The sequence below is a fragment of the Bicyclus anynana genome, chromosome 21, assembly GCF_947172395.1.
Source record: "Bicyclus anynana chromosome 21, ilBicAnyn1.1, whole genome shotgun sequence".
In the NCBI taxonomy this organism is placed as follows: domain Eukaryota; kingdom Metazoa; phylum Arthropoda; class Insecta; order Lepidoptera; family Nymphalidae; genus Bicyclus; species Bicyclus anynana.
The window spans coordinates 12252408-12279160 of NC_069103.1; the positions used below are offsets into that span (position 1 = coordinate 12252408).

The 26753-nt window shown below is 38.4% G+C and overlaps 1 pseudogene; it reads right to left on the bottom strand.

The window, feature by feature from the left end:
* Nucleotides 1–5876: 5876 nt before the first annotated feature.
* LOC112054983 (uncharacterized) lies at nt 5877–21398 on the bottom strand (annotated as a pseudogene).
* Nucleotides 21399–26753: the final 5355 nt, after the last annotated feature.

A 26753-nucleotide genomic window follows, 5' to 3' on the forward strand; every position in this document is an offset into this window, starting at 1 on the left:
TAATTCATATAATCCAAGTAATTGTATATAGTCTGAGTAAGTAGTGGGTTCTATAAAATTCCAACGGACGAGTAGATCTCTAGGGCTACATAACTACAGAGTTATTGAGGCTCTATAGCGTTCACATTAGCGTGCGTAGTATTTATTTTCCGTGGTTCAAATGATAGAAAGTTGCCAAAAAAATCGCATGTCTGCTCTGTCCAATGCTAAGAGTGAAAAGTAAACTGTCCGCGTAGGGGACCCGAGACAAACGATGACGCTGCGACGACTGAGGGCTCATTAATCACAATTAGTGTGGTTTTCTGTACAAAAGTCGCCCGTCTGCGCTGTTACATTAATTATTATTATAGACTTTTGTTCGATACAATGTTGCCAAAGATTATTTTGGTAGAAATACCGTTTATTTGAACAAATTTAAACATAATAGGCTCGTTTAATTTAATAATAATAATAAGCATCATCATCATCATATTATCAACCCATATTCGGCTCACTGCTGAGCTTGAGTCTCCTCTCAGAACGAGAGGGGTTAGGCCAATAGTCCACCACGCTGGCCCAATGCGGATTGGCAGACTTGACACACGCAGAGAATTAAGAAAATTTTCTGGTATGAAGAAGATGTTTTCCTTCACCGTTTGAGACACGTGATATTTAATTTCTTAAATAAGCATCATCGTCATCATATTAGGAGCAGGACATACAAGTAGGCTTTTTGTAGGGACTTCCAAACATCACGATCCTGAGTCGCCTGCATCCAGCGAATCCACCTGGTGGGGTCCAAAGAAACAAAACACGTTTAATAATAACACACTATTAATTATGCGACCTACCTTCTTATGCCTTCATACCCATCGCACTGCAAAACTCCAGGCGGGTTTTCGTATCTATGTAGTTGATGTTCGTTAGAATCGTCCAAAGAGTTAGTTTAGAATGGCATGTACTGGAATGTACAAATCTATACTTATAATAAATCTGTAGAAAGGTCAATTCTGTACATGAAATATATTTCCAAAATAGCTATCAGGGGGTGATTAGTGATCGATACTGATGCCAAAAATGCAATCAGTAAAATTTCTGTCTGTCTGTCTGTCTGTCTGTCTGTCTGTCTGTCTGTCTGTCTGTCTGTCTGTCTGTCTGTCTGTCTGTCTGTATGTTCTTTATAGAAACAAAAACTACTGGACGGATTTTAACGAAACTTGGTACAATTATTCTACATACTCCTGGGCAGGTTATAGTATACTTTTCATTACGCTACAATCAATAGGAGCAGAGCAGTGAAGAGAAATGTTGAGAAAACGGGAGAAGTTACTCAATTTTTTAAGCTTCCGTCGCGTGTACAGCCTTAATGGTTAAAGCTACATAGAAATCATGTATGACGGAAATGTTATCCTTAAAATTATCTATAAAAACACAACAGCATATATATGTCTATCTTTTATGGTTGACTCACAATAACACGTGTAACTCCCGATAGCTTAGCAGTTCGGAGCTTTCTAATTAAATTTGTCTACTCTTATGTTTATAAGAGTAGACAAATATAATAATACTCATCACTCATCATCTAATAAGAAAGTTAACATTATTACCTATTCAATAAAAAAAGAATCATAAAAATCGGTAAAGAAACACCAAAGTTATACAAGAAATACGCTAAGCCATCGCGCGTGAATACCAATTCGTGCTATATGGATTATTTTTGTGTAACGGTTGTCGCGCTCGACGCGAATAAATAAAAAAGTGCAGCCTTAATGAGTAGGGTAGGGGTAGGGTAGGGTAGGGTAGGGGTAGGGCAGGGGTAGGGTAGGGTAGTGGTAGGGTAGGGGTAGGGTTGGGATGGGGTAGGGTCGGGGTAGGGTAGGGGTAGTTGAAAGTTTAAAACGAAATCACGCGGACGAAGTCGCGGGCGTCCGCTAGTAGATAAATAAACGTATATAGTTTATGTTATTTAGGCTATACGAGTACCGGTCAATTTGTCAAATTAATTTCGAATTATATTTGTTTTTTGAATTTATTTTGGATGTTACACATCCAAGAACATCCATACATACGAGTATTAAACAAAACACAAAATCTTTTATATTAGAAGCACGAAAGTAATAACAATTATTTTGTTAGTTATAGAAAAATAATGAAGTTATCAAAAACAACCGTCGAAGAAATATAATTATGACACTAAAACCAATTTAATACCACCACTAATTATGTATACCAAGCAAAAAAAAAAACAATCCACGCCCCAAAGTGATCACTGTGAAACAATAAAATGAACTTTATTACAATACCATAAGGTTTAAAATATTCCGATCGTGAAATAAACTTGGTACCGCGTTCAGGTTAACCCTCAAACATAAATTGGTCTATCGACTGCCATACATTAGCTATCTGACGGGGCATTTTTGTTAGCGCGAGACAAGGGGAGAGTTCATCGTGAAATGGTTGGTGGCATGACAACAAATGACTCCGGGTCACGTGATCGGACGATTTGTCGTAACGCCTAAACGATTATGGTGGTCATTAGTCATGTTACCACCTTTGATAACGTCATTACAACATCCATTGTGTAATTTATGGGCGACGTAGATTTTCATATGGAAAGTAATTTGGGTGGGTGCACTCAAGTTAATGATTTTTTTCTGGCAACATTTTATGCAAACGCGACATTGTATTCCAAAAATCATTTTTTTTATTCAATGACAAATTGCCGTCGACTGCGGTGTTATGTGATATGTATGATGCGATGGATGCAAAAAATCAATTATTTATTATTATGTATAAAATATTTTCTTTTTACTTAAAAGGTCGCTATAATTATTAAAAACGTTTAAACAAAAAAGTAAAAGTTCTACAAGAAGAAAATAAATTGAATGTAATTTTTCAATCTATACTAATATTATGAAGCTGAAGAGTTTGTTTGTTTGATTGAACGCGCTAATCTCAGGAACTACTTATTTGAAAAATTATTTCAGTGTTAGATAGCCCATTTAATGAGGAAGGCTATACGCTATATATTATCCCTATTCCTTCAGGAACGGGAACCACGCGGGTGAAACCGTCAGCTAGTTATTTATATAACTTAAGCCAATTTATTACTTTTTCCTTTAGTGAAAATCTTACTAAAATACGTCTGAATTGGGTGTATCACGCCTAATCTTATCTTAATCGTTGGGTAATTTGATAAACAGCTGAAACACCATTTAATTAAAAATATGTCCAATTTGCTATAGATTATAATGGTCTAATGCTTATTCGTTATCATCCCATATACTGAGCTCAAGTCTCCTCTCAGAATGAGAGGGGTTAGGCCAATAGTCCACCACGCTGGCCCCGCATTGCGGATTGGCAGTCTTCACACACGCAGAGAATTAAGAAAATTCTCTATTATGCAGGTTTCCTCACAATGTTTTCCTTCACCGTTTGACACACGTGATAATTAATTTCTTAAAATGCACACAATCGAAAAGTTGGAGGTGCATGCTCCGGACCGGATTCGAACTCACATCCTCCGGAATCGGAGGCAGAGGTCATATCCACAGGGCTATCACAATATCCTTATAAATGCTTATATGTGTAACCAAAAATTAAAAATTTATTCCATTCAATATCGCACTATAATATACAGAAAAACATTCCAAATGACAATGAATTTATCAAGTATCTTATCCGTTCGAGCCTTTGCCTTGACTGCCTTTGGTTTCTCCAGTTTTCTTTCCGTGGACAAAAGGGAGATTACCCCATCCATGGTCTCCAGACATGTGGGTAATATCTGGTCAGGGGGTAAAGCGAAACCGTGTGTACCATCGTCGCGTAGTTCAAAAGTCAAGACGAATCTGAAAATAATAAAAAATTGCAAAAATTAAAAAAAAAAATTGAGTTTAGGTTCACACATTCAGTAAATGCTATATAATGCTAATATTATAAAAAGGTAAAGTTTGTGGTATTGTAGACGATCTACTGAAACGATTTGGAAAATTATTTTACTACTAGAAAGCCACGTTATTTGTGTGTATCATAGGCTATGTTTTATCCCCATTTTCTCACGGGAACGGGTATTACGCAGGTGAGACCGCGGGGCGTCGGTTTGTGCAATATAATATTGAAGTACGTTTCCAGAACTATTCGATATTTCTCCTTCACATTTGTACCATCGAAGCTGGAGGCTTATTGAACGAGAGCCTGCGATAGCTCGACTTGCCTCATTTTATGAAGGCCAGAAGTTCGTCAGCCATACACCTACCCTATGTAAGTACTTACGGTAACGATACGATAAGTAGGTGAGATGGCTAGTTATGGAGTTTGAAGTTTGGAATTTTTTTTTGAAGAGAAAAAAAAAATTTCCTCCTCAAGAAAAAAATGGTGTTTCGATCGTGGCTCAAGGGTCTCAAGGCAGGTCTCAAGGGTCCAGATCCGGCTTTAAAATAACTAAGTTAATTTGCACAAAATATCATATGGAAGTATGTCCCCTGTCGCTAGACCCATCATAATAAAAAAAAACAACAGTGTTTTCAGAGAGAAACTAATAAAAAAAATAACCTCAATACTTAGACGTTTGAGAGCCCAGGCTCTCAATTGTGGTTTGATCCAGATCAAACCACAATTTCGCCAAAACTTGGCTACCGTAGGCACTTATTCGTACTTTTATTTATTTTGTTTTATTCTCTACGTTTTAGTCCTTGACTATAATCTTACCTGATGGTAAGTGATGATGCAATCTAAGATGGAAGTGGTCTAACGTGTTAGAAGTAGGATGAAAATCCACACCCGTTTCTGTTTCTACACGACAGAGTACCGGAACGCTAAATTGCTTGGTGGTACGTCTTTGCTGGTAAGGTGGTAACTAACACAGCCGTAGCCACCAGCCACTTATGGTAGGAGCATAGGCTGACAAACATTCAGACTTCATTAAATGTGATATGTCTGGCCATCGCAGGCCTTTATCCTTTGGAGTTTAAATGGAACTGTAAATTCGATTATACGAGTAATTCCTTTCTCACATTTCCACCATCGAAGCAGGAGAGCCTAATCTGTTTCCTAGAGAATATTTCATGAAAATGTACGGAAGCGCTATGATTTCACATTTCTGATCCGAATCATGGGAACATTCGCTCGAAAACTGTTTTCGAATGTCCAGATATATCACACATATTATAAAGGCGAAAGTTTGTGTGTAAGTGTAAAAGTGTGTAATTGTGTAATTATGTTTGTTGCCTCTTTTACGCTGCGGCTACTGAAGCGATTTTGCTGAAATTTGGAATGGAAATAGATTTTACTCTGGATTAACACTTAAGACTAATTTTTATCCTGGAAAAATCCATGGTTCCCGCGAGATTTGTGAAAAACTGAATTCCACGTAGACGAAGTCGCGGACGACCGCTAGTTGTCACTAAAATAGGCTAGGCCGTGAGCCGTGATAGCCCAGTGTATATGACCTCTGCCTCCGATTCCGGAGGGCCTGGGCTCGAATCCGGTCTGGGGCATGCACCTCCAACTTTAGTTGTGTGCATTTTAAGAAATTAAATATCACGTGTCTCAAACGGTGAAGGAAAAACATCGTGAGAAAACCTGCATACCAGAGAATTTTCTTAATTCTCTGCGTGTGTGAAGTCTGCTAATCCGCATTGGGCCAGCGTGGTGGACTATTAGCCTAACCCATTCTGAGAGGAGACTCGAGCTCAGCAGTAAGCCGAATATGGGTTGTTAATGATGATTTCACTTGGTCTTGGTTGGAAGCCAGTTATTCTGGTCTTAGTCCCGGCGAGTCCCACATATCCTCCGGTTGCCGCGGAGGAGTCTCTTCTGCGACACCTTAGGGAGGGATGCGTCCCAGCGAGCATTTCCCAGCGGGAAAAAAAGGCCTCGAATCCGCCAGTAAACCGAAGTCATATGTATAATAATATGTAGTAGTGTGTATGTGTACTAGGACATGAAGGGAAAATAGAAACCAATAATTCTTACGGTACGCTGAACAACTTTTTCACCCAGCATCCACTGACACCAGCTACTTTGTAACCTAGTGAAAGAAAATATTCCATATAAGAAAATACCAGTTTTCTGTAAGATAAAATAATTATAATTATTATATTTATTACTAGCGGACGCCCGCGACTTCGTCCGCGTGAAACCCTACTACTACCCTACCTTACTCCCACTCTACAGCTACCCTATCATACAGGGGATGACTAGGGACTCAACCCTACCCCTAACCAACTCTTACTCTACCCCTACCCTACCACCCGACGGAAGCTTACAAAATGGAGTAACTTCTCCCGTTTTCTCAACATTTCTATTCACTGTTGATCGTAGCGTGATGAAAAGTATACTATAACCTGCCCAGGAGTTTGAAAAATAATTGTACCAAGTGTCATTAAAATCCGTCGAGTAGGTTTTGTTTCTACAACGAATATACAGACAGACAGACAGACAAAAATTTTACTGATTGCGTTTTTGGCATCAGTATCGATCACTAATCACCCCTAATAATTATTTTGGAAATTTATTTCATGTTCAGAATTGACCTCTCTACAGATTTATTATAAGTATAGATTTATATATTTTTATTATATAAGTAGTCTATACTTTGAAAAGAGGTAATGTTTGTGGTATTGCAAGGGTAATCTCTCGATTTATACCCAACCGCTTCCAAACTATTTATTACCACTGGAATGCCACGTTATTTATGAGTGTCATAGGATATATTCTATTCTCACGGGAACATAGGTATGGCAAATCACTTACCGTCGTTTGAAGAACACATAATAAAGATGTTATGGTTATTTACTCACCCACTGTTTCATAAGCCGTACCGACGCTATACTGAGTTTTGTATCTTTTTTCAATACGTTGGGCTGCATGCTGTCCCATTTTACGCTGTAAAATAAGCAATGGAAATATTATATAATAATAATAATTGCCTTTTTTCAGATCAGAATCTGGTTGCCAATCGGCAAAGGCCTCCTCCAACGGTTTCCATTCAGATCTATCGTCTCTATCACTCTGTACCACGTTATTCCAGCTACTTCCCTGATGTCGTCATCTCATCTCTTCTGCGGTCTGCCTCTTCTCAGAACCACAATACTCATTTATTGAAATATACCTACTTAATGAGGATATGCAGACGGATCGCAGTCACGAAGGCGCAATATACTCGTAAGTACTAAGAGACGAATGCAATTGACAGTTGATGTTTCTGCACTCTTTTTTCGGGGAATTCCTCATGGATACCTTCTCACAAAAAAGAGTGACTCTAAAACTTCTTAAGAGAGTACAGTTAGCGACCAAGTCTCGGATCTCGGTCATCTTTGGCAATACACACTGTTCGAAGATTTTGGCCTCCAGGCTCAAAATTTTGGTCAAATGCAACAATGTTAATAATGAATTTGCACTCACCACTTCATTGTAATTATCCAAATGTGACGCAGAAAACGCGTACGGTATGACCATGCACTGGCCGTAAGAGTGAAAAGCGAAGTAATATTCAAGATTCTCGCTGTTCGACCTCACATAGTTGCCCATGGCTGAGCTTTCTGGCTCGGAGAAGGCTTGTGTACCGCGATAGATTTCACTCTGCTTCGCGGAACTTGTGCCGATACCTATAAACAGAAAATTACCTTGTACTGTAGTTTAAAGTACTAGAAAGGAATCTAAGATGGAAGACAACTTGTTAGGAGTAGGATGAAAATCCACACCCCTTTCGGTTTCGACATCGTACCGCAACGCTAAATCGCTTGGTGGTACGTCTTTTACGAGTTGGGTGGTTATTAGCCACGGCGGAAGCCACCCACCAGCCAGATCTGATCCAATTATGAAAACCTCAATCGGTCCTGCCAGAGATCGATTATTTGGTCCTTGGATGATTGACCAGTTAACTTCACTATTAAAAAATAGTCCTCGTCAAATTCTGTTTTTCAAAAATTCCATGGATTTTTCAGGAATCCTTAACCTCCTCTCTTCCAGTGAAAGACCCATTAAAATCGGTTCAGCAGTTCTAAAACTTAACCCGGTGAAACAGACAGACCAACAGTCAGAGGGGTAAATTAAAAAAAAATCGTTTGTTATTTAGTATCAAGTAAATACCTACCTATACTCAAACACTTGAAAAACATTTTATTTAACATATTATTATATTGAAATCACAGAAAAACACATCAATTTAATTTATATTTAGGTATATATGTGCCATACCTCCAAAATTTATTCCAAAGTTTCTGTTCAAGTCTACGCCGTTCATGTTTTTTCTGTACATGCGATCCTAAAGCAAGTTGAAGAAATTATTCATTTTAATGTGGCTTCAGAATGGATCACAGCAATGCTTCGGCAAAAATAAATGTGCTTAGTAGTGCTAACAAGCAACCGATGAAATGACCTCGTGACGAGAAATAGACAAATTTCAATCAATGGCGTTACAACCGGAAATACTGCTTTGCATGCATTCATTGCGTTTGGGCGAAAAACATGGGACTGAGACAACTCCGTCATCATTTGACGACATTTAGTCAATTTCTCTTCATTTGTTCGCATGTTAGCTCTGCTAGAGTTGTAATAATACTAAGCTATATGTATCGTGACTTGTACAATCAGAAACCTCAAATGGAAATGGGTTAGTCATATAATGCGAAACAAAAAAGCGAATTTGGCTAAGGACGTAACTGTGTGGTACCCTAGACAACAAAGGAAGCGTGGTAGGTCATTCAAATGATGGGAATATGATTTAAAGATGATAGCAGCAGCAGGAAAACTTTGGCAAAAGAAAGTTTATGATTGCAAGACATGGAAGATCTTGGGGGAGGCCGAAAGGCAAGACGATTTGCTGTCGTAATTTTTATATTGTATCATCATCATTATATCAGCCGTGGACGTCCACTACAGGACATAGGCATTTTTAGGGATTTCCAAACATGACGATCCTGAGCCGCTTGCGCATCCAGCGAATCCCTCCAACTCGCTTAATATCGTGTGCTGCGATTTCCAGTGCAGGGTCTCCATTCCAACACCTTCCCACCAACTTCCATCGACTCTGCGAACTATGTGCCCCGCCCATTACCATTTCAGCTTCACGACTCGTTGAGTTTCCCGGGCAACACAATCACAAGCTATACAGCGTCTTCGGTGGCCAAGACGAGGTCCCAATATCTAACGTCAAACGAACGTGGGTTTTCTAACTCACGATCTTGGACGGACTGATTCACCAAGGTTACGGTTACCCCCTCCCGAATGAATCTAAGAATGAAAAGAATCTAATGAATCTAAGCGAAGTCCGAATCTCATAGGAGACGCCCTTAGAGAGTAAGTTCCATCGGCACTTACTCAACACGAAAAATGAAAAAAAAAAAGTTGACTTTGGTTCTACTTCGGATCTAGAGCCAGGAGAAGGACAAAGGATACTTTTTATAAAAAAAAAAAAAAAAGTCGGGTTTTCCTTCCGGACGCTATAACTCCAGAACGCACGAACCGATTTCCACAGTTTTGCATTGGTTGAAAAGGTCTCGGGCTCCGTGAGGTTTATAGCAAAGAAAATTCGGGAAAAATTTCAACGTAGGGTAGGGGTAGGGTAGAGGTAGTTGAAAGATTACATTTACTTTCACGCGGACGAAGTCGCGGGCGTCCGCTAGTTGTTAATAAATGCTATTATTATTATTAGGTACCGTAACATGAGTGTGCTCATATCCATCTGGATTGAGTACAGGAACAAAACTCCATTCGAACTTTTCCACGGCTTTCTTCAGAGCAGTGTCGTTAGACTCGGGCGATGTCACTACCTGATGCAGAAAGTATGTGGCGAACGCTGTAGATATCCACTCTCTCGCGTGGATGCCACCTTCGACAATAACTTTGGGTCTGGAAATAAATTTTTGTATAATCCATACTAATATTATAAATGTGAAAGTGTGTGCGTCTGTCTGTCTGTTTGCAGGTCCATCTTTCACGGCAAAACGGAGCGACGAATAGACGTTATTTTTTAAGTGATGATAGTTGAAAGAATGGAGAGTGACATAGGCTACCTTTTGTTGTCTCTTCGTAACTCCCCACTTCTTTAAAACGGGCGGTGGAAGTTTGTAAAGAGCAATCCGCAATTTTCAAGGTATTTCAGACTATTATGACTAAATAAAAACTGTGCGTTATTTTTTTTTTTTTTGAAACCCGCCCCCAACCCTATAAAAGAGGACGCGTAAAGAGCCTACCTGTACAATTCGTGCGTAAAATACTTACCTTAGTTGAAAACCTTGTGTACGCCACTTTACATTCAAACACAAACCAAGATCTTATAAGTCTAACGGTGGAATTCATCGAAGTTGTGGAGGCGCCCCCAGGAGATCGTTCGCCCGCTGAGTGTCGAATTTAACCTCTATTTGTTTGAGAATTTGATACTCAGTAGGTGAATGATCCCCTGAGGGTGCCCCTACAACGTCTATTAATTCTACTGTAAGATGCGCGACCACGACTGGAGAAAGACAAAATATTGACCAATAGCAGCGCAGTCGATAATATATTGAAAGAAAGTGATATTTCAAATTCTACTGCTATTGGTCGACATATTTTTCTCCCATTCGAGATGTCTTGGTGTGCATACTAACATTATCGAGGTAAAATATATATCTACCTGTTTTTTGCATTAGTCAAATTAACCTCCGCAGCTAAAATATCTCGTTTTTGGAAGGATTTCCCGATACTTTTCACCTGCATCCTCTGAGGATACAGTTGCTGTAGATCTCGTAGCCAGTTGTATATATCGTCCAGGCGATAGTAGCTCGACCAGTCGAACGAAGCCATGTTACGACGTATGTATGTATTCACTGTTTGCTTATCGAAAGCGCTGAAAAATACTTTATGATACTTTCTCTTTGTACTAGAAAAAATTTGACGGCCTCCGTGGCAGTATGGATATGGATTTACAAGACTGAGGTTTTGTTTTCCTTATTGGTCCAGGTCTGGCAGGTGGGAGGCTCCGGCAGTGGCTAGTTTCTACCCTACAAAGACGTACTGCCAAGATATTTAGCGTCCCGGTACGATGTCGTGTAGAAACCGAAAGGGGTGTGGATTTTCATCTTACTCCTAACAAGTTAGCCCGCTTCCTTCTTAGATTACGTCATCACTTATCAGGTGGGATTTTAGTCGAGGACTAACTTATAAGATTAAAAAAATATACTAAGTATTTTGAAAGGTGACTGTATGTAATATCAACATTAAATAATTGTGCTTCTGTATTGCGCGACGAAGACGCACTAATGGTTTGGTCTAAAGTGTGGAACGTCATTTTTGCTTTTATTTTTCTTTTCTCTCTTCATATTTGCTTTTCGTCTATTTAAACAAACTGAAATCAAAAGTAATCTAAAGACTACACCCCGCGGTTTCACCCGCGTCGTTCCCGTTTCCGTGACAATGCAGAAATAAAATACAACCTATGATACTCACAAATAACGTAGCTTCCTAGTGGTAAAGGAAATTTCAAAATCAGTTCTATAGATCCAGAGATTACCCCCCACAATACCACAAACCTTATTATAACATTACTGTAGAAATATGGATATATTATATATTTCTAAGATTTTTCTATTCAAAATGATAACGTTAGTGCTCATTAAAGCTATCCGGTAGCCGAAACCGCCTCGCCTCATAGTTACGGTAATTAGGTATTTGTTACGTGGATTACCCAAATAAGCCTGAAACTATTTTATATCCAGCGTTATCCAACGTTATCCAGCGTTATCCAACGTACAACGGCCAACCTTTAGTGGCCAAGTGCGGAAAAGGTTCAGGAAAGAAGAAGTAGATCAGATCGCATAGCCCACAAGCTATCACGAGGCTTTGCAGTGTGAGTCAGGTGGCAGGTGGCACTTAGAGTGGAATTTATATACGTTGTAGGGGCACCCCCAGGGGATCATTCACCCTAAGTGTCAAATTCTCAAACGCATTGAGTTTAAATTCGACACTCAGCGGGTGAACGATCCCCTGGGGGCGCCCCCACAACGTCTATGGATTCCACTGTTAGAGTCAACCTTTAGTAGACATACCTCTGGACATCTTCCATAATAGTCGTGTAATTGACCCCTGCCTTTTTAGCGTGAAGTTCAAAAATTTCTCTCTTTTTCGGCGGTATAACAAATTCAATCGGTCTGTGCACCAGACTAGATTCTCTCCAATAGTTTGCATCATACATATAATCCAGTTTATCAAAAAATTCCAAGTGAGAATCGTTTTTCGGTATACCTCTGTACAAAGTGTAATTGTGATACTTTATAGTGAAACATTTTATTGCCGAGAGAAATAAAAAGATGACTACAAAAGATACATTAATTGTTTTCATCTTTTCTGTAAAAGTTTAAAATATAAACAAATATTTTCGTTATATAAAACTTTAGTTTCGACCACCGTGATTTCAGTAAACATTTTTTTTATAAAACTGTCATTTACTGCCACATTCTTTACAGATTAATAAAATAATTAATGCATAGAAATGTGTATCATTTTACGTCAACAATATTGTTAATTATTATTACCAAACAAGGGAGATTTCTAAAATTGATTGAATAGAGTACAGAGTACTTGTACCGAATCGTAAATCTATAAGTACAGAGGTATCTAATGATATATTATATCTATGGATAATAATCCTGTGCATCAGTGTGCCTAGTGGGAGTTTTAAATGTTTCATACTGTTACTATCGCGTTAACGTAAACGCGAATTTATATGGTATTGAATCAGTTGTGCAGTAGTGCCACTAGATGGCGCTGATTCAGTTCCTTAGAAATTTGCGTTAACGCGATCGACACAGTATGAAACTGCCACTAAGTCAGGTTGTAGTCAAGGGCTAACTTGTAAAGAATAAATGAAATCATAGGATGCGTAGACAGAGATATTATGTTTATTTCCGTAGATTTTTATTGCAATAGCCATCTATATTCTGGTACCTTCTTATGTGCATTGACCATAGATACTCGTATCAAAGGCATTGACTAAGCCATTGCACATAAGAAGTAATCAGGAAAGACGGATAAGTTCATTATTAAATTCATCATGCATCGTGCCCTTGCACTTTTATGACGTCTGGCGATCCCAACACTTGGGCAAAGGTTAAGCAAATATTAAAAGAAAAATAGAAAGAACATTCACAAGAATTTTATTCCAAATACAAACACAACAAGCATACAAGATGGTCTGGTGTTCGCTTCAGCACTGAACAGTTCTCTCGCCACGTGTCTGTGCCTCACCGTCATGACCTCCAGCACTCCCACCAACATCTCCTTGCAAGTGGGGAGGATCATGGAGGGAGGGATCGCGTAGCCGTAGGTGCCGTCATCGCGGAGCAGAAACATCAAGGCGTATCTGTAATGTATACAGGGAGATACTTTTTGTAGTTCGTAAAGGAGAAACCCAGTCTCCATAGAAACTTGGGCAAAATTGGCCATAAATTAGGACAGTTAAGATAGAAAGAAATAAATTAAATTTATTCAGATTTAAAAGTTACAGACAGTTCCTTACCCTAAAGACGGCATGTCGGTCGGTAACCCTTAAAATGAAAGGGTCTACAGCTCAGCATATGCCGTGCACTACGTACAAGTATAATATACGGCGCTGAAGACTTTATGATGCCAATATTCAAAAAAATCTATATTTGCCTAATCTGTTAAATTACTTTACAGATGGACTATAATTTGTATCCTTTGACATAACATTCATTGCATTATCTGTTTAACTGACAGGCGATAGTTTTAATAAGGATTTTTCACTAACATGACATATGTAAACCTAAATATTGCAATGATATTTGACAATGACATTTCATTCATTGCATTTGCAAAGACAACTGACAAGCGGTGAAATACGCAGGGTATAAAAATCACTACGATCGGTATGAAAATAATAAAATCAGTTTATTTTCCCTGTTGGCGAATATTATTTCGGCTAAGATTCTAATAGACTAATCAAGTAGAATATACAAGAGTGTCAGTACATTTTTCATTTATGTATCATTCTGAAAAGTGGGCCCATTTTCGGACATCGCCATTCGTTTTCAAATTTCAGAGATTTCTTATTACATAGGCGATGCCATTTGAAATTAGTCCCATACCCCTACAATCCCACTCTTATAAAATTAAAAAAATACAACAGCTATTATTTTTTATAACACAATACAAACTCACTTCACATTGTATGCTTTTTTCACCCACGATACGCTATCGCCCGACGATCTATAGCCTGCAAAATATTATTACTAGTTAAGGCTCCATCTCACTACCTACAGTTTCTCTAAATTTATTGTTATCAGCCTTTTTTTAAAAAAAAAAAGTATATTTGCTATATCTTTTAAATATGACCAATATTCCCGTTCCCCTCCAACTAGTCGGGAAAGACTGTATTGGGAGTGGGTACGACAATAGACCAACGGGGCGGGGATCGAACCCCAACCCCTTGATGATGAGTTCGTCCGCTGTTACCGTTGAGCTATTGAGGTTTCAAACGGCCCACTCACTACAAGGCCAGGCTAATGCGGGTTAGTGGGATTAGGGAAATTAGCGCTCAGTATGAGTAGGGCCATTCCGTAACGATTTTTTATCACTTGCAAGTGCAAACTTCGTAATTAACTCTATCTCTATCTGTCTAACAGTATACCATAGAATGATAAAAATAGATGTGAATTTGAAATTTGCACTTGCGAGTTATACAAAACATCATTACAAATTTTCAAAATATATTTCATAAGATAGCTAATGTGTTCTTTAAGGCACGGGGTTTTAAAATTACCGCATTCCCAACTTACGTTTTCTATTATTGCTGTTGTTTCTGTTATATACTTATTGTGAGTAGAAAAAAGCTCAGTATTTCATAGCCTAGCTAGCTAGGAACTTCCAGTTTCCGATCTTAGGATCTCGCGTCTTAAATCTACATAGACTATATAAATAGACATGAAACTGACTGTGTGTGTAACTTACTAACATCCAAAATCTGACGTATTTCCCAGTATATTTGTTGATTATTGCTAATTGGTCAATTGCCCTATTCGACAAGTATTCGCCCAGTGAGGTCGAGCCTTTATTCCAATATTCAATTTCGTCACATAATATCCGTTACTCAGTTAGACCACTCACCGTACGTATCGTAAATAGTTCCGATGTCGTATTTGACGTTGTACGATTTGTACATTTTCAATATTGCTTGTTTCCCATAATTTTCCTGTAAACGACATTTTTAAAATCAATACCCCTAAAAATCAAACTCGATAAAAGTACAGGCACCTAAATAAATAAATAACGGACGCCCTGCGGTTTTACGAATATGGCTTTTGATAATCCACTCAGTAGATTCAGAGATTACCAGTGGCGTTGTCAACGGCGCCATGGCAGTGCGGCGACTGAGCTCAGGTTTGCTAATTAGCATGGTTTTAACGTGCCACTTGCGGTCTGCCTATATACTCTTTCTATCTCTTTTTTCTTCTAACATCATTGACTGTAAGTATATATGTATATAAATGGTACAGGTCGGTTAAATAGCAACATTGATCCATTACTGACAACTGCTGGTAACTGATCCTTAGAGAACACCCACGCTATTCAATTCAATGAAAGCCACTGAACTCGTTTCACGTTTATAGAAGATTAGCGACGCATGCGACTACATTCGCGTGAAATTTCGTTATACAAATCCCACGGGAACCATGGATTTTTCCGAGATATAAAGTAGCTTAAGTTCTGTTCCAACGTTCGGAAATTTCATCCAAATTGGTGCTGTGATTTAGCTGAGAAAAGGTGAATTTTGACTTTGACTTTGAAATGACGCATAGCCGCATCCTGCTTGGCCTTCGCCAAGTACCTACAAGCCCTAGTATTGTACCAAATGTACCAGCAATTTCAAGCTACATGCCTAACGACCGAAAGGCTTAGGAGCTGAATAGCAAAGATGCATTGCCACGATAAGCGCAGCTATGTCAACTGTCATAAATAACATTCGTAAATTATAGCTGGAGGAATTTAACCGCAGCGGTACTACCACAGTGCGCGCGGAAGCGGACGCGACAGCGATAAATGATTCACCATCATCATCCTATTTAAATAGCACACACGAGTAGCTGTTGTTTTTAAAGAGAAGGAATTTAAAAGCCAATGAAGGTGATATTTTAAACTGAGGTGTTGAAAATTATTACCTGTAAGTATGAACGGCATAAAAAGCTTTCTTTCACTTTAAATTTTTCAACTCAGTGGCGCTAACATGCGACCGATATTAACGATACAATCTGGAGAATATAATTATAGAAATAGACAAGTTTCAACCAATGGCGGTGGGACCGGTTAAACCGCTCATTTCATTGAAAAAAAAAGGTCTACTCCGCCGCAATTGGAAGTTTTGTCTATTTTGCATTCACGCCACATTTTAGCGCCCCTGGACATGCCTAATATACTTCTCATCAAAAAATATCGAAACAGTCCACCTGAACTGAACGTCCATACTGGCGGACTGTTTCGATCTTTTTGATGAGAATTATATTATGATTATACAGTCAAACATTATCACCGGCTGACTTAAATTGGAATAGCGTGGTGGGTATAAGCTCTAAATCCTCCTCTTTTGTAAGATAGTGACGCAGCAGGCGTTCGCTATTACTCTTATAAACGAGTATTAACACTCGTGACTAAATCGCTTCCGTCACCGCTTCCTCCAACTAACGGGCGAGGCGGCTAAGACAAACGTAGCTTGAAATAAATCTTTTGTACGAAGCAACAGCCTATTTATGTCCCAGAGCCTCTTTTGTGCAAGTATTTACATGGCATGACCCACTAAACTACATGCGGATATGAATAAACTTTTCTCAAAGATCTGAGAAGGTCAAGGTATTTCTTTTTGTGTGTAAATTCTGTATTCTATCAGATATTTATTTTATGAATTAAGAACTAGAAAAATAATTAAGGGAAAATAAGAAATTAAGTGACTGTGTTTTTCTCGGTAATTGTTCTCAATTTTCTTCTCAAAATTGTATATTGTCTATTTTAAAAAACCGTCTTTCAAACTAAGCGTCGAATTTTGAAGAATAGCCAAGTTTTGCAAATAAGTATAACTATTAAAATAAAGCGATAACTTTGTCGCAAAATTTTCGGGAGGAATGTGTAGTTATTTGACGTACCGTCGTCAGGAAAATGGCATGGGAGGAAAATCCCTACCACCATGGTTCGTTACGTCATATTTTTGACCGACTCGCCATGAATATCACATTCACATAGTTTAAGCAGTATAGTCCTGAATAAATATTTTGTTTTTGGGCCCATTATTATATACAACCCGACGCCCCGCGGTTTCACTCACGTAGTTCCCATTCCCGTGAGAATACGGGGATAAAATACAGCCTATGACACTCACAAATAACGTGGCTCTCTAGTGGTATAGCTTGGCAAGTTTGTTGATGACACTCCCATGATATGCGGGCGACGGGGGTAGCGGACTGCGTGGGTGTAAAGTCAAGCGAGCGGGGGCAGAGGGAGTGTTACGAATGAATTCGCCAAAATAAAAATAATTTCAAAATCGGATAGATATTACCTACAGATTTACCTCCTACAATATCACATACTTTACCTCTTTATAATATTAATAGTATATCTAGATAATTTGATGTTTTTAATCATTAAATTACCATTTCACTAAAGTTGTCTAGATGTCTCACTCTATCTGAATAAGGTACGATGATCTTTTGCCCGTAAGCATGGAAGGCGAAGTAGAATTTGAGGTTATCTTTGTTCTTCCTCACGTAGTTGGAGATAACAAGAGATTCAGGCTCGGAGAAGGCTTTGGGGCCACAGTAATCGTCGGATTTCGAATCGTTATTACCGTCGTACGCTAGAAAATAATAATTAATACAATATATATTTACGAGTGAGCCGTGATAGCCCAAATATGACCTCTGCCCCCGATTCCGGAGGGTGTGGGTTCGAATCCAGTCGCGGCATGCACTTCCAACTTTTCAATGTGCAAAATGCACATAATTGAATTTCAAATTGAAAGAAATTAAATATTACGTGTCTCAAACGGTGAAGGAAAAGCATCGTAAGGAAACCTGCATACCAGAGAATTATCTTAATTCTCAAAAAGTTTTTTTCAGATAACATGGGTACGGTGAAAGTCGCCTGCATGACGTTCATAATACTTACTAGTATCGTGAATCGCGGCAAACTTTCAAGAGTGAAACGTACTGTCACCCGCACCATCCTACATGAAACGAAGTGTAGCGAGTCCCGCACGCACTTTTTCATATTTTTCATTTCATTTTCATTTTATCTTCCCTTATGTTCGTTCCTCTGCCGAAATCGAGTAGATAAATCTAAAAAAAAGTTTTTAAATTTATCTACTCGATTCCGCCTCTTGCACTAGTACTTACTCGTATCTATACTTACTGCAAAAATTGTAATCGAAATTCTTATTCAGGTCCACACCAAATTGACCATCACCAAGATTTCTTCTATTTTTACGCCACAGGCGATCCTGAAAAATGTGCTACTAATTAAAAGTAGTAAAGAAATTAAAAGTATACAAGAATCATAAAATATAATTTATTAAAGCAGTCGCCCCCTGGTTCCGCACAGTTCTCGTGATAAAATATAGCCTATGACACTTATAAATAACCGCGACCTTTTAGTGATCAAGAAATTTTCAAAATCGATTTAGTAGATCTAGAGATAATCTTAAAAACTCACAAATTCACAGAGGATAAAGAAGATTAAGTATCAGTAAATTTCGAACGAGTGTTAGGTATAATTTTATTGCTGTTTTTACATTTAGGTAAATATAACTTATAAAACCTCTAGAACTAGCTCAATATTAAATTATAACTAATTAAACACGGCTCTGGAATCTTACCCTTTTCGGCCTTTGTATACTTACTTTCAACTGAATAAAAGTGTATAATTTTTTTAACAATGATTATTATTAGTTATTTTAAGATAATATGAAAGTTGAGTATTTCTAGTTAATTTACTTTTGCTAAAGTTTGACATGAAAAAAATAAATTGTTGTGCCAGGATGTGGTTTTTAACTATTTTAGTTAAATTAGTAAGTAGATATAGATTTGGTATGACATATGTAGATCTTCTGCGGATCTCCTCATTTGTGATTCGATCACGCAGAGTAATTGAAGCGAGTCGCGAAACTGAAATGGCATTGGGCAAGGCACATAGTTCGAAGAGCCATTGGAGATGAACGTTGGGGTCTCAAGATGCTGGAATGGCAAACCCGCACCGGAAAACGCAGTGTTGAACCGAGGACATAAAGCGGGTTGCAAACAAAACGTTTTGTTTGGAAGTCCATGCAAAAGGCCTATGTCAAGCAGTGGACGTCCATCGGCTGTTAATAATGGTGATGCCGATGATGATGATTATGATTATGATGATGATGATGATGATGATGATGTTGATGATGATGATGATGATGATGATGATAATGATGATTATGTAGTCAGTCTTACAGTTAGAGGGATACATAATACTTACATAGTTCATGCTGTAAGTATATCCGTCAGGATTGGCCACTGGTATCATGATCCAACGAAACTTTTTAGCTACTTTTTGCAGCTTAAAATTCCTAGCTTTCTCAGCTTTAACTATATGATATATCAAGTAAATGACAAACTCTGTTGTAATCCACTCATTACCATGTATTGCACCTGTAAGGTTTCGTAAATATTATTGTCTTAAATGTGGTTTTTCTAGTTAAATTTATATGGAATATTACATTGTTGTACAAAATGGAATTCATAAGAACAATATTAAAACGTCCGGCAGTATGGCCGAGTATTTAATTTAAATAAATAAAGTATTCTATGGCTGTACGGTGTAATGCCTTTGCCTTTTGGCAAAAAAAGAAGGAAAATGTGTGACGCGGGCAGGGGTTATAAAATGGTGGACGACGAAATGAGATTATCGATTTAATTACTAAATTACTAATCATTGAGTGTAAATGAAATGACAATGAAAATGTACGACAGTTAATGTTTACGAGATTTCATGATATTGTCAATGTCGATATTTACTGTACCTATGGTGAAGATGGAATTAAAATGTATACATGAGAAGTTGGACTTTAATTCAATACCATTAAGTTATGGACTCCTCTTACACACCTTCGACTATCACAGTGTTTTTTGCTGTAGGATTATAGAATTCGATTGCTAGAATTTCTCTACCCTCAGCGGAAAGACCGATTGCGGTTAAATTCAATTTGCTAGGGTATTCAGCCGCTATGTCTGTCATCCATTGGTAGATACCTTCAAGGCTGTGGTAGCCACTCCAGGAATATGAATCCACTTTCATTCTTGTATAGCTTGTCAGTTTTTGATTGTCGAACCATCTGTAAAAGTTAAACTCAAAATTCATTTATTTCAATTAGGCGTACCTACTTTACAAGCATTTTCCAAACGTCAGGTAATACAATTATTAGATAATGTCGATAATTATAAATCGAAAATTTAAAATTAAAGTAACGAGGGTTCCAAAAACTCCAAACAACTGTAATTATTTTAGGCAGTTAAACCACTTGGCTACGGTAAAGACATCAAGCAGGTTGCAGGGAGCCGCTGGATGCTGGCGGCTAGAGACCTTTTTGTTTTGAAGTCCATGCAATAAGCCTATGTCCAGCAGTGGACGTCTATCAACTGATAATGACAATGATGAGTGATGACCCTGTATTTACAAAAGTCTCGAATATTGTATTATGGGACTCAAAAGTGATTACAAATATAAGAAAACTAATGTTAACCAAAGGTTAAGATTCACAACGCTTGTCAGGACAACTTAATTAACAAATCAAACTGTAACCAAAATAAGACCCTAGAATGGCAGAGAACGACCTTGAGTGGAGTCACGCACTTGTGAACGATGTGTGTAGGGTTAAATGTACCTTTGACTGATATCAAACACTGCCCTTTTCCATTTAAGTCACTCTCCCCGTCTATCCCAAGTAACCCATAAAGAATTACACAACAAGAAATGTGGACGGCTCGAACGCCACGAGCACACTGAAGCCAACACGAGATCGAGCGACGTCATACCCGTCACAGACTACTATTTATTAAAAACATGTAAAAAAGCGCGGCGATAACAATTGTCACAGAAAACATACTGTCTCGCACTTACTTTTGTACGTTGCTTGATAAAACTTTACCGTTCAAAGAGAAATGCTTCAATCTCTCCTTGAACAGATGTATGTCCGTCGGACTAACTAGAACCTGAACATTGCTATGTAGTTTTCCCGGCTTTGTCCAAAACTTTACGTTTAAATACTTCGTTTTCTCCAAATTTTGCAAAAACTCCAACTGATACCTCTCCGTTGCCAAGACATTGTATAACACATGGTTTGTGTAATTTTTTGATTCACAGCATCCAAATTTTGTAAAAATAAAGCAGAAATAGATCAAAAGGTTAACTTTCATTGTATACAATTTTATAAAAAAAAATATGTGCTGTAAATAAAATGTTTTATAAAGTTGACATATTTTACACTTATGTCATAGATATAATTCATACTTCAGTGCTTCTGTTTCTTTCACATTTGAAAGAAGAATTTATAACTACACACTAAGACATTTTTTTTGTATGTCTTGGTGACGTCATTTATTAAAAGTAATCCAAACTAAATCTGGTAGACAGAAAAGGTGATCGGCGATTGAAAACTGACTAGTGATAAAAAGGTAGAAACAAAAAGTCCACCTTAATTTGACTTACTTGTAACTTAAAACTATTCGTCAATTATATTCTATTCGTCGAATGACTAGCCGCAATTCTTACTTTTTAATGATCAGAAAATTATTATTGAACTAACTAGTCACACCGTTAAAAAAAAAGTTACGAGAACTTTTTAAAAATTCCAACTTAGGTACAAATGCTTTAATTAAAATTGAAATTAGTAATGGTGCGAAATGGTTGAGCAAATTTAAACCGGCGACGCGGTGCAAGTTTGCACATTATTCAGAAAACTTACTGGTTTAGACAATGGCAGTCTTTCCGTTACTTTAGTTAGTGGAACTGAACTTTTAATGAGCCAGTATTTGTTACTGTATTTATTATACTGCAAGTTTACGATGTTTGCTGTTTCACTTTTTGCGCGTTTGGTTTCATTGATTTTATTTGTAAATATTTGGATAAGATGCGATGGAGTTATGCTTGGATTATCTCTGTTTGATCAAATCAGACTAATTATGGAGATTTGAAGTGGCAATGGACGAGGCATATAGTTCTAAGAACCGATATACGTTAGGCAGTGGCGTCCATAAGGTATTTAACTAGGTTATGCGCTATAAGTAAAAATTGGATAAATCCTTGTCCAACTATAAAAGGCCCAAGTCCAGATACCTTAGTACACCTGCCATGAAAAACCCACCTGCCGCATGGAAAACTTTTTAACAAGGTTTATTTATATGAGCTATTAGTCCTAAATCTTGAATGTCAAGTCAAATTAGAACCATTCCTAAAATTCAAATTGACTCAAAGATATACTTGCGTATTTTTGTTGACAAAGCAATAATATAGTAGATATATACCATGAAGTTGCTTTGATAATAGAATTTGAAGGTGGTCAAATGTAAATGACAATATTTCGAGCTTATGGGCTTATTTTTCTACCCGAAAATACGGTGAAAATCCATTTTTGGAGGCTACATAATTCTTCGCAAACAAAGTTGCAGACGTCGACATTGCTAGTATATTACATTGATGCAATTATGTGATACATGCCTTAGGGTGCTTTTCCATTAGAAATGTGCTATTTTTTTTTAATTTTTATATTTATTCTTTACAAGTTAGCCCTTGACTACAATCTCACCTGATGGTAAGTGACGATGCAGTCTAAGATGGAAGCGAACTAACTTGTTAGGAGGAGGATGAAAATCCACACCCCTTTCGGTTTCTACACGGCATCGTACCGGAACGCTAAATCGCTTGGCGGTACGTCTTTGCCGGTAGGGTGGTAACTAGCCACGGCCGAAGCCTCTCACCAGCCAGACCTGGACAAATTAAGAAAATTTCAATCGTTTTGTAAATCCACCGCGCATACCACTGCGCCACGGAGGCCGTCAAAATGCTATGCAGCTATGATGAGAATATCTGAAATCTACGCTATGAAAATATGTGACCTTTTCCACCATACTAAGCTATGTAGCTGTGCGAGAAAGTTGCGATATGAAGATGTGTCGCCACAAAGTTGCGCGAGATTGATATACAGATCGAGCTAAGAGTATTCAATGTACCTATCGATAGTAAGGAAGCCCACAGCACGCATCCATAGCACACATCCTTCCAAAAACATGTCTTAGTTGAGTCCGTTTCCACCAATGCTAAGCTATATGCACCAATGACTATGGTTGGTGGATATCAAACGCATCCATAGCAACGTAGCGTAGCACATCTCTGGTGGAACAGCACCCTTATACTCAAGTAGTAAATAACTGTGGTGCATCATCAATATCGCTTCGAAATTCCGCCCGATAAGAACTTCCCGGAAGGTACTCTAAACTTGCCTTGTAACGTTTAATATCGGATGTTGCTACACAAACTTAAAACTTCAAGAAACTATATCAAAAACTATTGATTGAATTTGAGCTAAGTTCGTAATTCTGTTAAGCAGTATGTGGAGTTTCAAAGTTCGTGCACTCGAGTAAACAAAAAACTGCTTACCGTATGGATAAACAGCCAGTGATGGCCAGATCTTTAACTTTTTAGGGTGGCCGATCACTGGCAATTTTTAGTTGGCCGATTATCGAACAACTAAATTGTCCACGCTAAAAACTTGGTTGCGCAACTATCCTAATCGAAAGTTAATCGCTACTCTGATACGATCGGCGTTCAATTTATTAGTTGCGGCGATTTAGTTGCTGTAGATGTGGGGGTTGCCATATATCGCTATACCTGTTAGTATTCTCGGCAACTTAGTCGGCCAACTAAAAGTTGCCAGTGAGCGGGGGCTCATATGAAGACTTTTTTTTTCTTTATTTTTTGAAGTACGGTAGGCAACTGGTAAGTATGTAATTGGTTTTGGAAGCGAGCAGGGTTTTCACCGTTTATATAGTTTTCTTTTTTATTCTTTACAAGATAACCCTTGACCATAGTCTCACCTGATGGTAAGTGATCATGCAGTCTAAGATGGAAGCGGGCTAACTTGTCGGATCTGATCTAACATCTGATAGTGGTCGTTATCATCATCACCATCATCATATCAGCCGATGGACGCCCACTGCAGAATACATCCAGCGAATCCCTGCGACTCGCTTGATGTCGTTAGTCCACCTGTAGGGTGGTCATTAATAAAACTAATATTAAGCAACCAGCATTGACCGTTGAAAGGCTAGGCTGATAATGAAGATAATGAGTTTTCAAGGGTTTTTAGGAATACTGCTATCTCACCTGATGATAAGTGACGATTCAGTCTGAGATGCAAACGTGCTTACTTGAAAGAGTAACAACTTTATTCTACCCACACATCTGTCCGTTTCTACGCGGCACCGTACCGGAACGCTAAATCGCTTAGCGGTATGTCTTTGCCCGAAACAGTATGTCTTAGGGTGGTAACTAGCCACGGCCGAAACCTAACAGTCAAAATAATCTCGTAAATAAAACATAGAAACCGGTCAAATGACTGAAAAAACTGACCTGGATTTTTGCAGTCGATTAATAAGATCTCTTGTTCGCTGGCTGTAGAAACTTTTCTTTTTAATCAAAGTGAGGCTTTATTCAAAAGAGCCCATTGTTGAGTGACATCTATTTGAGTAGGATCACAAAGTCTGACTGTTTAACAGGTAGATTAAACAAATTAAAAGTCCACCTCTTAGCTGTAGATAAGGAACCTCTCTCACTGTGCGGCCACGACCACGAGTCCACGACCAGTGGCCACAATCAGTTTAATTAAATAAACCATAATTAACGCACACTTGGCCGCACCGAGCAACCAGACGTAGACCGGGCTTGCACGATTGGTGGTTTCTACTAAGCTGTATATAGTTTTCTATATGCGCTCGCACTATAGAATGATCCAACACAGTTCCACACTCGAGAGCAACCCAAGGACCGTGTTATCTGCCCGTAGAAGGTATATAGGCCTTGGACATGCTTCCCCCCGAACACGAGTCTGAGAGAAGAAACGTACGGAAACGCTCGCAAGCTGTGACAGTCAACGCGACCGAGCCAAACAGTGTTGTGTGGGTATTCCAATGAGAGAACAGGCAAAACCAGGCCGTAAATTGGCCGCTTCACGACTGTTTGTGTTTGTAAATAAAGCCGCAACCCAACTGTAGCTGTTGCAACCACGGCCAAGAACTAGCTGTGATCGAAGCCGCGTAGTGCGCGTCACGGCCAAATAATTCGTGGTCGTGGCCGCATAGTGTGTGAGGTGCCTTAAAGTGCCCGCAAGTTCGTTAACACCGTTATTATTTCAAAAAATGCTTTATTTTTAATTACTTTGTATTTTTACTCGGAGTTTCTACCACAAACTGCGATTCGTTTATCAAGTTTCACGTTTCATTATAAATTCAAATTAATTTTATTTATTAAAAATCTGATTGGTAAATTTAATTTTAAATTAAAAATTCAGTCAATTTATAATTAGTCTAAAAATCAAAATGATTTACATAAACATTTTAATCTAAGTACTATAAATTGAGAGTAGACTTGAATTTATTTGTGACATCCTATGAGAATACATATAAAACTCAAAGGTGACTGACATAGTGATCTATCAACGCACAGCCCAAACCACTGAACGAATCGGGCTGAAATTTGGCATGCAGGTAGATGTTATGACGTAGGGATCAACTGAGAAAGAATTTTGATCAATTCTACCCCCAAGGGGATTAAATAGGGTGTAAAACTTTGTCAATTTTGCTGCGATTTCGCTGAAATTTGGAATGAAAATAAATTTTACTCTGGATTAACACATATGCATGCTTTTCATCCCGGAAAAATTCATCGTTCCCGCGGGATTTGTGATAAAATTTGTTTCACGCGGACGAAGTCGCAGGCGAATATAAAGCTTGGATAAGATAATAAGAATATTTCCGAATTGTTCTATTAAGATCAATTAATGAAGTTCATATCACACAATATCAACGCGGTAAGGGATCCTTACCATTTCAACGTGAACCTTGCTGTAATTTTTCTATGAAACTCCTTACGCACACTAATCGGAATCGTAATGTGATTGTATCGCTAACGAATGAGCTTACGGCTTACGGAACAACTTGCTTGGCTTGGCTTGCTTGGCTTGCTTAGCTTGCTCCTCTCACCCTTTCCGCGTATCGCCTCGACATCTAACCGTAGCTGAGTCAACACCTGGTTCACGGCGAGGAAATACGATTACGACCCATTTCCAAATTCATCATCATCATGAACATTATATCAGCCGATGGACGTCCACTGCAGGGTATTTCACTTTTGTAAGGACTTTCAAACATCTCATCACCATGCGACTCACTTGACGTCGTCAATCGATGAGGGATCAACCAACACTGCGCTTTCTAGTGCAGGGTCGCCATTCCAGCACCTTGGGACTTCTAACATAGAGATACTTCTAACATAGCTCGTTACATCGCCCGCTGTGTGACTCTGAGCCTTCTTATGAGGCCTACAGTTAGTGACCAAAGTCTCGGAACCGAAGGTCATCACTGGCAACACGCACTGTTTGACGACTTTGTCTTCAAGCACTGAGGAATTTCAAATTCATATGTGAGCTATATTTCTAATTCCAGACACAAAAAGTCGCCTTTCTGACGAAATTAACTGTTTGATGTTTTTCTAATTTC